General features: G+C 42.7%; 1 protein-coding gene across 2 annotated transcripts in view; it reads left to right on the top strand.

The window, feature by feature from the left end:
- The window catches only part of LOC111868277 (early growth response protein 1), a 90,046-nt gene that overhangs the window by 32,821 nt on the left and 43,397 nt on the right, over window positions 1-13,828 (top strand). Inside the window, exon 2 of one of the 2 annotated variants that reach the window (XM_023858778.2) lies at window positions 4,792-4,906. The gene's annotated coding sequence lies outside the window, so the exon portion shown is untranslated. Of the gene's footprint in view, window positions 1-4,791; window positions 4,940-13,828 lie in introns of both variants that reach the window. The other variant, XM_023858777.2, reaches the window with a different exon arrangement.

Genomic DNA, 13,828 nt, shown 5'->3' with positions numbered 1-13,828 from the left:
AGTTGTCATTCAACCAAATGCTCCATACTCGTCTATCATCTGGGACCGATATAATACACCAATTAGTGGCCGACCTACCAAGTGGATTCAGTCTCACCCCATTCCCCAAAATAAAAACTCCGTGGCCTGTAGTCCGCAAGCGAACTATACCCACCGAGCGATCGCCGCCTGTCGGTGAAGTTAGTGCCAAATTTTGCGGATAGAGGATGTCACGTGGACAGCGCAACGGATCCCCACGGCCGTTAATCTCGTTTTTCTAGCCCGGAGCAGCTATTCCCTTGAAATACCTCCTCAGTTATCCTAACGAGGCTAAGTGGACCCCGTTCGAGACCCACTACTTCTCAGAAAATCTGGTAGCGCCGGGAATCGAACCCGGAGCTCTGGATCTGTAGGCAGGAACTCTGACCACCAGACCACAGAGGCGGTCCTACCCCCAACGAGAAAACCAGAATGTCATACTGTACAGTACACTTCGCCTGAATCATCTCCGAGGCTACGTCAAACTTTGGGTAGGCAAGCTAAGGGAAGAAACGTCCCGTGTGCAGTGAGATCTCTGGTATGGAGAGCTTGGTTAAGATGCGTGCGCGCGCACGTCATGAAAATGCGTGGGATAATGGAGGTATGCCGTCACGAATTACTAACTTCGGCGCTAGATGTAGGTCAGTGGTCAGCTTCACGTCTAGGCCGCTTTAACCCTTGGGAAACAACCATTTATATCCATTTGATATGTTGGGTGGGCCACGGAGGCAGTCTGGACGCTCTCGAGAGGAGGAAAAGGTCTGCCCCTGTCGGTAATGGAACGCAGTTTCATCGGTCGTCGAGTCTATAGTCTAGTCAGTATTACCGGCTCTTAATGCATCACTTTATATATGGACAAATACCGTCTTAAGTGCAACAATTTTATTGTAGTTTTTACTTCTTTTTCCTCCTCCACACTACATGTTTCGGCCCTAAATGGCCATCATCAGGTGTGTATCACTCACGTAACTGTTACACTGCTTGTTAAAAATGTAAAAATCCCAGTCTTTCTAATTGTATAAAATCTTTGTTAATCTACACGCGTCGATTTGATTTTTAAATTAGCACTTTTTAAACCTTAATTCAAGTTAAAATGTCTATAAGATCTTTGTTCTCTTTCTTTTTCAAATTAAAATTTTTCAGGGTACATGCCCTATATCTACGGTGCTGCAGCGGCCACTTCTTGTTTTTATCGCTGTTCATGTGTTGTCTGTAATATACAAATATTTGTGTTACTATCTTATGTTATGTCTTGTTATGTTATTCTTATATGTTTATACTGTTATTTGTACTTACTCAGTGTAGGCGCTCTCTGTGTGTGTCGCTGCTTATCTTTAATACGTGTGCTGTCTGGTGTATTGTGTGCTGTGTTTCATGTTGGTGGGTGTTGGAGGGGGAATGGGTAGTGGGGGAGGGAGGTACCGTTAGTCTGTATAGATTTCGTATATAGTTTGAAATATGGGATTGTATGTTTCTATGTGTGTGTCATTCATTTGTAGGCCTTTCTTACTTATTTTATATATATTGTATTTCTCTAATGTATTCAAATGTTTACCCTTTTTTCCCGTTGTTACAACTTCCATTACGTCTGTTATTGTTCCGTATGCATGTCCCGTATTTAGTATGTGATTTGAGTACCCGGAATTGCAATTATTATTTCTAATATCATGTATATGTTCTTTATATCTAGCGTTAAATGTTCGGCCCGTTTGTCCAATGTATTTCAATGGGCAATCTACACATTTCATTTGGTATATGCCACTTTTATTGTATTTATCTAATTGTGGTTTTTGTTTGAGTATGTTTTCTATTGTGTTACGTGTGCGGAATGCTACTTTTATCTGTGTGTCTTTAAAAAGTTTTGTAATTTTTCTTACTTCTTTTGTACTATATGTAAATATGGCCCACTTTGTTTTTGGTTGTTGTTCGTCGTCATTTGTGTTTGATTTTTGTTCTCGTTTTGTCTGATTCGATCTTTTGATTATGTTAGTGTCGTATCCGTTGTTATGTAGTATGTTTTTAATAGTGTTCTTCTCTATTTGTTTTCCTTTTTCTGTTATTGGGTATGTGTGGAGTCTATTCATTAAGTAGTTAATACCTGACAATTTGTGCTCGAATGGATGGCACGAGCTGTTAGGTATTATGATGTCTGTTTGTGTGGGTTTTCTATATATTTCGAATTGCAAGCTATCTTCATTACGATGTATTGTTATATCTAGGAAGTTAATAGATTCTTCTTGTTCTCTTTCAATTGTGAACTTTATAGTTGGTTGCAATTCGTTAATTGCATCACTTTGTAATAACTGTAGGCTTTATGGGATGCATACGAAACATTATAATGGGACAGTCTACACAACCATAATTCTGAAAGAGATAAAAGAGGCATCACTGTGTCAACATTCGTCTTTAGTAGCTGTTAGTACCAGTCCGGTCGAGACAACCGAAATTAACGGCCGTGGGGAGTCATTGCGCTGACCATGCGACACCCCTCTATCCGCTAAATTTGACACTAACTTCGCCTACAAACGGCGGTCGCTCGGTCGATATAGTTCTCTTGAGGACTATAAACATGGAGTTTGTTTTCTTTTTGTTGGTACCAGTATTCTTGTACACCTGAAGATGACCTAAGGAAAGGATAGAAACATGTAGCGTTACCACCAACAGCTAATAAAAACCAACGTTGACACAGTAGTGTTTATTTTCTCTCTTTCAGAATTATTGTTGCGTAGAGTGTCCCATTATACTATATCTTTATAACTGTAGACGTCTACAGGCCAAGGTCTACATGAAGGGCACAAGTAGTTTAGAAGAGACAGGTAAAATTTTCAATTTTCTTGTTGCAAGTGTTTGGATTTCCCCCTGACTGGACTCAGATCCCGGTGAGATTTCGAACTGCAGGTGAAAGTCAGCAACTGTTCACTTACATGGACATCGCTTAGGAATGCAGAAAGGGGTAATTGTGAACAGAAAATTTTAGAAACACTTCTCAACATTGTAGTGTCACTGAAGACGGACAGAATGAATTTACTAAATATATTTCACATTGTCTGGGTTTTGATACCACAAATCCCAACAGCTGTTTATTCTGGGACACACATCGAACACATATACAAACTATTAGCAAAAATCAGAGTTTCCTTGTGTTCACACATTCATCACTGTCCTTTAAACGTTTAAGGAATATTACGTGTCATCAACTATTCTGATGTTTGAAGCGCCAGAAGTAATTTATCACCCCAGTATCACCATCCCATTTCCATCTTACATGAACTGATGATCGCTCTAGTTTCTATGTTAGTTTTCTACGCACCTGTCAACACAGATGCGTAATTTTTTACGTCAGTGACAGAAGATCTGCTTTCCGAGGACATGGAAAGGACTTCTCGCATGCGCACCCTACAGGTTGTCCGCGTGACCAAGGCAGATCATAACGAAGTAGGTGACCTAGGCAACCAGTGTAAGGTCAAGGTTACGCCAGGTCAGCCCGGAAAACAGGGGAGTTCTAGCTCGGATATGAAAGTGAAAGAGACACAAAAGTGATATTGAAACGTAACACCTGCTGGTGAATTCCAACATGAGCAAGATATGTGATATGTTTTACTGTTATATTAAGCTGATTTATAGTAGGAATTAGGAGAGAGTTCTAAAGGAATGTCCTATAGAAACATCGGCTCGTATAATGCAACAGCGAATGTTCTGTTCTAACGCCTGCTTTAATAAGCGTGATTTTATGGCCATTGCCGCTTCCTTCCACGTCCCTTCCCTTTATGAGACATAGTCCTCATGCTGAGAGCGTCGTAAAACAGCCCATAAAATGGAAACCGATTACAGAACGACGTTGTAACTCGCAAAATATCTGCAATGGTATTCGACTGTGCAAATATGTCTGTAGCACACAAATACACTTAAAAATATCAATTCTTTCCGTATACGCCATGCTCATCAGGCGTGACATGTGCACTCAACTGTGTGTATGGTAAAGGCAACGCCGCAGTTGCTTTATCAATGACAATTAACTTTTTAAAGCCCAGTGGTAACAAAATGTACCACCTGCTTGAACATACCAAAACTCTGCATTCTGCCCACAGTGTATTTATGTGTTCCGTATGGTTCTCACAATAAACAGCGACTGTTTCCCTAAACAGCATTAACCGGTTGGTCTTTGTACGGAGACGTAATGTGTTTTACTGAGGTACGAACTGGATTTATAAATTATTTAGAAGAATTACAGCAGTTAAACTTAAAGGGGCAACATTCTATGACTGCTACAAAGGATATGCCGTCATGTTGACTGGTGAAAGCTCGCCGGAATTTCGGAGGAGCATACTGCCTCCATCTTCAGGGTAGAAGGGTAAGCCAAGCAAGCGGCTAACACAGTGTGCTTCAAGGATGTCGTACATTTGTATATAACGTCTAGCCTTTAGCGGACTACACGGCCTTATAAACCAGAAGACAGTAAAGTACAGGTAAAGTTATCCATGTAACATGCCGTGGAGGCCCATAGTTTTGTGAGACGTCGAGTCTAGACAGTCGACTCACAGTTGGCGGTGAGGTCAGCCTTACGCGCCGACCGGCCCCCCTTTACCCCCCCCCCCAGGAAGATTGCTTGTACTCATTTCTGTTAGAGGCCTAGTAGACCCCAAAGACCATAGTGCAGCTGGAAGGATTAGATCAATTGAAAAATCCCATGACCTCATCGGGACTCGATCCCGCTACATCAGAAGATAGTATTCTTCAATTATTATTAATTGATTCGTTTTGATACGTTTGCAGAAACTGCCGTGCCTTGTACTAGAGATCCGATTTGGATTTCAACTCTGAAGTTTGACAGAGCCGCAAACCTTGTGACAAGTATTGACTGGGAAGCATCAGAACAACTTGTCGGCAGGTGAGAAGACGACAAGTCCATTTCGGAGCTAAGGTAATGCGATATTTTTACTTTCATGCTTTGAAAACTGTGATGTAACAGCTTAAAGGTTCAGATCCTGAATGTACGGAATTGTGGTGAGCTGTACCTAACCAAATATCTCCATAAAGCAGAGTCCATCGCTACGGGCTAGTAAGGAAATTCCATCTTGAGAAACCCAACGTGTCATTATCGTAATAGTCGGCCACTGGTCCCTATTTTGAACCACATGAATCAATTCCATAATCTTCATCCTATGACTTTAAGACCCATTTTAATATTATCCGCCCAAATAAGCCTACGTATTCCAAACGTTCTCTCTTCCTTCACAGTTTCCTACCAAAAAATTTGTATGCATTTATTTTGTTTCCAGCGTTTGCTATAAGCCACGAGCGTCTTATCCTCATTAATTTGACCAGCGTTATAAATATTTGAGGATACAAATTATGAAGTTCCTCATTATAATTTCTTTTTCATAATCGCTATTACTTTTTCTCCCTTGGGGCCACGTGATAACCTGTTCTGACACACTCTGAGTCCTAAGAGTAATTGTATATGTTCGTCACGCTCCTAAGAACTAAAGCAGACTCAACAGATCAAAAGTTTTATGTCGGTTACGAAAGGTAGGAGCTTCGTTCTCAGATAAGAGTTTCCACAAATACGAAACAAAGATGTCTTATAAGCAGAGAGAGAGAGACTCGTGCACTTGGCTGCGTCCGACAGACATAACTTAACCTCTGTGAACTAAATAACTGGCTCTTTCTCGTAGAGCAAGAAACACGGNGGGGGCTACTGGTGATGAGAGTTGCGAGTCACAGAGAGGGGATCTGTTAGACCACAATGCACAGTTGATCATTCCTCTGCTTGAATTTCATCCCAGGGGACTAGGATCTCGGTTCTTGGAATTTCTGAACAGGAACTCATTCGGGGAATCCCTTTTCGTGACGTAAACAGATAAGATGTGAGAGTTTTTCGTCTTGAACAAGACAGAATAAATTACGTATTTCAAGAACTAGGTTAGGTCTACTTCCTAATCGCTTTTATGCAGTGTACATATCGTACAAAAGGAAGAACAGCCAATCTCACTTCATTTACTGCACTTAGGATTCGTTAGGTCAAAATACAGAAAAGTCTGCTGAAAGCGTAAGGCCCCATGTTCAATAGGGTTACAAGGGTTTGAAACTACATACTCGTATTATGTGAGATTTGGGGTTCAAACGGGGGTGACCATTAAGATTGCTGCCTTCTGGGAATTGACGCCGTTTAGTCTGGTGGATAAGTACCACAGCATCGAAAGAAACTGCTTCCTCCATGACGTTGATAACTATCAATGAAGCTACATGGTGCCACCTTAACGAATGGTAATCAACATGAGACGGTGATGTTAGAAATTTTGGAAAATCGTGTTCTGTATTTTATAACTGACTACATGGAAGTTACAGAGCGAGTTGGGATAGCTCAAACGGTATAGCGACTAGGCTACAAGGGTTCGATTCCCGGCACGGTCAAAAGATTATTCTATGCTCCACAGTGCGCAGACCGACTCGAGGGCACACCCATCCTCCTACATAACGTACACTGTGGTCTGTTTCCCCGGGGGAAAAGCAGAAAGGGGCGAAATCGACCACTCACTTCCTGGTGGAGCTATACACCAACGTCTTCATAGCGTGGTGCTTAACCGAGCGCACGGATAATTTCATGGCAATAGTTGTTAGTTATTTTAAAGTAACACGAGAAAAAATTGCACTGAAATAAAAGCGACAATCAGAACGTAAACACAATGTATTGTGACGCGTTACCTTACGTCCATCGCCGCGACAACCGCTACACTCGGAACGGACACTTCCACGGCAACGGATACGTGGAAATTGGGGAGTTAACGGGGCGACAAATCGTAGCAACGAATTGTCGTTGAGTAACAACGGATGAGACGAAACACGTTACCGGTGTAATCTATAAGGAGCGTTCCCGAAGCAACGGATTGCCAAACACGTGAGATCGAACCTCTATTGAGTCCGCGTGCGCCTTATATAAAGGGCCTGGCCACGAACGGAAGTTGAGTACTAGACAATTGGGCCAGAGGTCAAGTGGCACTGCAAGCGATAGTAATTGTAAGGTGTGTGAGTGTGAGTGTCCAGNTTTCTTCATTGTCATCGCCGTGAAAACCTCAAAACTTACACGTGACAGTATGTTTCACATTTGTCAATGTCGCTTTCCAAAGAAATTCGCGCAGCCCGGAGAACATTTCGTATCAACAGAAATGCAACTGAAAGTAATAATATTTAGACGCGAGAGCAAACACTGTGAACGTGTATGGATTACAGATTTCAGTTCTGGAAGTTACCAGTAACTAACTACATGGAGCCATGTCCTTTTTGCGAAGCTGTCGGTAGCTCAGCTTCTCATGAATTTCCCAAAATTTTATGAAACACAAAGGTTTATTACCGTGTTCACACGAGCCGTCCACTGGTCCCTATACTGAGCCACATTAATCAAGCCCATACCACGGCAGCCTACTTCTCCAAGATCCATTTTAATATTATCCTCCTACCTGCGTCTAGTTCTTTTTCCTTCTGGTTTCTCCCGTCAAAACCCTGTATGCATTAATATTTTGCCCATGTTTATTACATGCCCTGCCCACCTCATCCTCCTTGACCTTATCGACCTAATTATACTTGGCTAAGATTACAAGTTAGCCGGTCACGGTAGCCGAGCGGTCTAAGGCGTGCACTGTCTTCGCTCGCTCGGAAGCCGGGATCGTGGGTTCGAATCCCACTCAGGGCATGGATGTTTGTGTGCGTTTTTCTGTGTTTGTCTACAGGTAGAGGCCTTGCGACGAGCTGATCACTCGCCCAAGGAGTCCTACCGTATGTGTAAGATCTAGTAAACCGAAGTGAAATGGAGAGTTTCATGGAGGTAGGCCTAGGCCCAAAATGGGGGCTGTAGCGCCACAGGAAAAAAAAACGAGTACAAGTTATGAAGCTCCTCATTATGTAGTTTTCTCAAACCTCCCGTCACTTCATCTCTCTTCGGTCAGAATATTCTCCTCAGCGCTCTCTTCTCAAACACCCTCAGTCTATGTTCCTCCCGTAATGTCAGAGACCAAGTTTGACACCAATATAGAACCACAGGCAAAATTATAATTTTGTAGATTTTAATTTTCGCGTTTTTAGATATCAGACGAGAAGATAATGTTTCCGTGCTAAACGATGGCAAGCATTACCCGAACGAAACACGTAATGCATTGTTAAGGCAGAGAGAAAATTTTGTGGCCACAATTTCGAAGAGAATGAATATGTGGGTGTATTCCAATATTTTATATGAAAACCATCATTGCTTGTATCTACTTCACAATAGACAACAAAGTACCGAATAAAAAGTTTCAAACATAAGTTATGCAAGTAGTTACCACTCATGATGAATGTGGAAACCGTAGATACCATATGCTGGCCGTTATTAGTTAACGCTGCACTTTTACGTTGTTGGCAGCCATCTTTCCTGCAGGCAGGCAATAAATTACAATTAAAGTAAGGAACTTCAAAAGAGAGATAAAACAAATATAAATAGGCCCATAGGTCTATTTGCGTTGCACGGAGACCCGCTCTTGACGCATTTGTAAGAATTTACAAGCATTGAAAATTATTTTATTTTATTAACATAATTCCACGTTTGATCTGCACACTTCATCGTGTGTTTTTGCTTTATTGGTTGTTAAAAGCTCCCGTAATTGCAACAAATTGCGCAGGCTCATTATCCAACTGGTTCATGCTATTTAGAAAAACAATAGTTACTATTGTGAGCATTCTTCAAAACACACAGGCCTAAGTGCAGTCTGTTGCAAACGCTGGTGGTACATAAACCTTGTATTTCAGGTAGCGTGTTTGTTTGCGCGCGTGTATGTGTACTACACGGCTACGCGAGTACTTAAACGTGTCTAATTTCTGTATGTATTAAAATGGCGGGGGAGTTGGTATAGCAAAGGGCCTCAAACTGGACTGCTGGGATTCTATTCCTAGCAAAGGCAAGAGATCTTTCTCTGCTCCACAGCGTTCTGACAGGCTCTGGGGCCCATCCAGTCTCCTATGCACTGGGTACAAACGGTGTTTTCCAAGGGGTTAAAGCGACCGGGCCGTGAAGCTGACCACTTACCACCAACTAGTGCCGAGGTCAAATATGGTGGAGCGATGTCTTCACTCCCAACAGGATTTCGTAGCGTGGACGCTTAGCAAATTAAGCACAGGGACAATTTTAGTTACTGAAGGACGCTTATTAAAGGTACCGGGATGGTACCCTCTGTTAGGGCCAGTCACCGAGAAATTCTTTCATAGTTGGTAGTCATAAGTAAAATCAATACTTTTATTATAATTACAGTCATCACCATCACCATGATAATCATGATTATTACGGTCTTCATAATCATTACTATTATCATGCAGCAACGTACTGCCTCCATCTTCAGGGTTCAAGACTAAGCCGAGTAAGCAAGGAGAATTTGTGTTTGCTCTTCACTTGCTTGGCCTTCCCTTAGACTCTAAAGATGGAGGTAGTACATTCCTCTGAAACGTCAGTGAATATCTACCAGAATAAACGGCGTCACATCCCAGAATACTGTACCGTGGGTGTCGCTGAGGCGACGGTGCCGCCAGGAAATTGGCATGCAGACTTTAAGCCGTTTGAAGGAACCGTTCAAGGTTTTCACTGATCGCTTTGAGTATTCAGGGTAGAAGAACTGTTTTAAACTGCTCCAGTTTTTAGTGTTGATATTTACTAGATTTCCCCCTTTTTAGTCTACATCTCTTATTTTGGAAAAATAAAAGGAAGATTTTGAGAAGAACTTGCTCTGTGTGTCTATGTGTCTGTCTCTCCCCCATTAACGCCTGAAAGCCCGAATAGTGCAGCCAGAATAGACAGTCGTTGCNTGCACTGGGTACAAACGGTGTTTTCCAAGGGGTTAAAGCGACCGGGCCGTGAAGCTGACCACTTACCACCAACTAGTGCCGAGGTCAAATATGGTGGAGCGATGTCTTCACTCCCAACAGGATTTCGTAGCGTGGACGCTTAGCAAATTAAGCACAGGGACAATTTTAGTTACTGAAGGACGCTTATTAAAGGTACCGGGATGGTACCCTCTGTTAGGGCCAGTCACCGAGAAATTCTTTCATAGTTGGTAGTCATAAGTAAAATCAATACTTTTATTATAATTACAGTCATCACCATCACCATGATAATCATGATTATTACGGTCTTCATAATCATTACTATTATCATGCAGCAACGTACTGCCTCCATCTTCAGGGTTCAAGACTAAGCCGAGTAAGCAAGGAGAATTTGTGTTTGCTCTTCACTTGCTTGGCCTTCCCTTAGACTCTAAAGATGGAGGTAGTACATTCCTCTGAAACGTCAGTGAATATCTACCAGAATAAACGGCGTCACATCCCAGAATACTGTACCGTGGGTGTCGCTGAGGCGACGGTGCCGCCAGGAAATTGGCATGCAGACTTTAAGCCGTTTGAAGGAACCGTTCAAGGTTTTCACTGATCGCTTTGAGTATTCAGGCTAGAAGAACTGTTTTAAACTGCTCCAGTTTTTAGTGTTGATATTTACTAGATTTCCCCCTTTTTAGTCTACATCCCTTATTTTGGAAAAATAAAAGGAGGATTTTGAGAAGAACTTGCTCTGTGTGTCTGTGTGTCTGTGTGTCTGTCTCTCCCCCATTAACGCCTGAAAGCCCGAATAGTGCAGCCAGAATAGACAGTCGTTGCTAGGAAACTGCCCAGTAGAGGCCGCGCCGTAGCTCAAGCGGTTAGCCGCTGGCTTCCCACCGCGGCTGCACGGGTCTGGTCAAGTGGGATTTGTGGTGGACAAAGTGGCGCTGGGGAAGGTTTTCTGCGAGTACTTCGGTTTCCCCTGCCAATCTTGATTCAACCAATTGCTCCACAATCACCCTCACCCATCATCTGGGGCTGCAGTACAAGGGACTTGCAACAAAGGAAGAACAATTGCAGGCGGTGTTCCCTATGCGGTCCGTATAGTATCAGATAATCAATGTGTAGTGAAATCAAAGTGTGGACAATTCGATCAAGTTTTTCCGTGGTTTTCCTCAGTCCTAGAGAAAATGCTGAGTTGGTACCCAAATTCCACGTTGCACTGCTTGCTTCACATGTAACCCTCTCATTGGTAACGCTAAAAATTTCGCCCTAATATAGCCCTCCCAACATTGGCTAAAATTTTGCTATAATGCACCTCTTGCAGAGTAATATAAAAAATAAATAAATAAATCCGATTATATGTTCTGCTNGAGTATTCAGGCTAGAAGAACTGTTTTAAACTGCTCCAGTTTTTAGTGTTGATATTTACTAGATTTCCCCCTTTTTAGTCTACATCCCTTATTTTGGAAAAATAAAAGGAAGATTTTGAGAAGAACTTGCTCTGTGTGTCTATGTGTCTGTGTGTCTGTCTCTCCCCCATTAACGCCTGAAAGCCCGAATAGTGCAGCCAGAATAGACAGTCGTTGCTAGGAAACTGCCCAGTAGAGGCCGCGCCGTAGCTCAAGCGGTTAGCCGCTGGCTTCCCACCGCGGCTGCACGGGTCTGGTCAAGTGGGATTTGTGGTGGACAAAGTGGCGCTGGGGAAGGTTTTCTGCGAGTACTTCGGTTTCCCCTGCCAATCTTGATTCAACCAATTGCTCCACAATCACCCTCACCCATCATCTGGGGCTGCAGTACAAGGGACTTGCAACAAAGGAAGAACAATTGCAGGCGGTGTTCCCTATGCGGTCCGTATAGTATCAGATAATCAATGTGTAGTGAAATCAAAGTGTGGACAATTCGATCAAGTTTTTCCGTGGTTCTCCTCAGTCCTAGAGAAAATGCTGAGTTGGTACCCAAATTCCACGTTGCACTGCTTGCTTCACATGTAACCCTCTCATTGGTAACGCTAAAAATTTCGCCCTAATATAGCCCTCCCAACATTGGCTAAAATTTTGCTATAATGCACCTCTTGCAGAGTAATATAAAAAATAAATAAATAAATCCGATTATATGTTCTGCTTATACCAGAAGGACAAGCGGGCACTGCCTGGGAACCTTCAAAACAGGAAATAAAATTTCTTACCTCCCTATTCTATTGTCTCTCACTACCAACCCCCCCCCACTTCTTCTTATTCTCTCAGTCTTTGAGGGATTGACAGACCAGCAAAGTGTGGAGGCGGGGTCGAATAGCTCCACCGTAGCCCTGCGAGTCGTAGGTGGCGACGAAAAGGAAATCCAGTGCCTGGGGGTATAACCGGGCCACCTTTTTCCTGGGGGATGTAAATATGGGGACCTGGCCGTCCAGGTTGGAGGAGTCTCGAATCTGAGACAGTAAAATATGACCTTGAGTCCCGCGGGACTCGGAATGATTGCGCTGGCGAGGACCAGCTGCAATTGTAAACGACTAACCTGTCCTCTCATCAAAGCTCATCAAAGAGGATGTTACATGAGGACTATAACCGCAAGTGCTCACCTGAAGAAAAGAAAATTACTGGTCGTGAGTCTCGAGGGGTTCTTCGCCAAGACTGATTGGCGGTAAACCGCCAGTCGTAAAGTAACTCTGACACTGATTGTGACAAAGTAGGATATTAGTTCTTTTCAGAACATTCTGTTCGCAGTTTTCATTAAAAAAAAATCCGGTGGAGGGTCAGATCCTTGGCTCGTGCCCTCCGCGCCCGATGCTCAGAGATGGTAAACTTTCATAGTCAATGTAGTAGGAATCTCGAATCTCGCATCAATCTCATTATCATAATAATTATGTGATGAAGGAAATGCATGCTATTTTAAACAGATATTTTCATCTGATTCGAGACAGCTGAGTCAGACGTTGAAGGCGGGGGAAAAAAAAGTAGCACAGGAAGTATACTGTTAGATAAAAACACCATGACTCGTAATATTACATAATGATGTAACAAACAGATAAGGGTTTTGTTGTGTTTTCTATCTGTTACTGCAGCTACTTGAGGCCACAGAAAGTTTATTATCAGAGCGCTCTCGACTGGGCGACAGTGAAAGTGACGATGTTGCAAGGCGAACGCGCCAGTGGGGTTGGGGGGGGGGAGGGACAGAGGTACAACCTTCAGCATGGTTATTTCTCTTTAGAAGTTTTGAATTGATCAACGTAAGATTTATGCTCATCTCTGCCCCCATTCCGTTGGTCAGGTGAAACACTTGTTTCAAGGTGTGTCGACAATTCGAGAGAGTTTAGATAAGCCATCCGACGTAACATATAACTTCGCCAACTCATGTTGTAATCATAATGAAAAATTAACCCTTTAAATACCGAATTCCTTGTAAATAATATATAAAGATTTAGTCCGTACATAACAGGAAACACGTTACGTCTCCGCTACAAAGCCCAACCGGTTAATGCTGTTTATTGTGAGAACCACACGGAACACATAAATAATATAGCGACTCAGTCCGTACCTTACAGGAAATACATTACTTCCTGCTACAGAGCCCAACCGGTTAATGCTGTTTAGGGAAACAGTCGCCGTTTATTTTGAGAACCATACGGAACACACAAATAATATAGAGACTCAGTCCGTACCTCACAGGAAACACATTACGTCTCCGCTAAAAAGACCAACCGGTTACTGCTGTTAGGGAAACAGTCGCTGTTTATTGTGAGAACCACACGGAACACATAAATAATATAGCGACTCAGTCCGTACCTTACAGGAAATACATTACTTCCTGCTACAGAGCCCAACCGGTTAATGCTGTTTATTGTGAGAACCATACGGAACACACAAATACACTGTGTGGGCAGAATGAAGAGTTTTCGTATGTTAAAGCAGATGGTAGGTTCTATATACATCAAATACTGAGATTTAAGGGTTAAAGGTGCCATTCTCCCAACTGATATAGC

The sequence above is a fragment of the Cryptotermes secundus genome, unplaced genomic scaffold (genome assembly GCF_002891405.2).
Source record: "Cryptotermes secundus unplaced genomic scaffold, Csec_1.0 scaffold966, whole genome shotgun sequence".
NCBI classification, from domain to species: domain Eukaryota; kingdom Metazoa; phylum Arthropoda; class Insecta; order Blattodea; family Kalotermitidae; genus Cryptotermes; species Cryptotermes secundus.
Note: the sequence above shows the minus strand (reverse complement) of the source record. Positions and strands in the feature narration are given on the sequence as shown.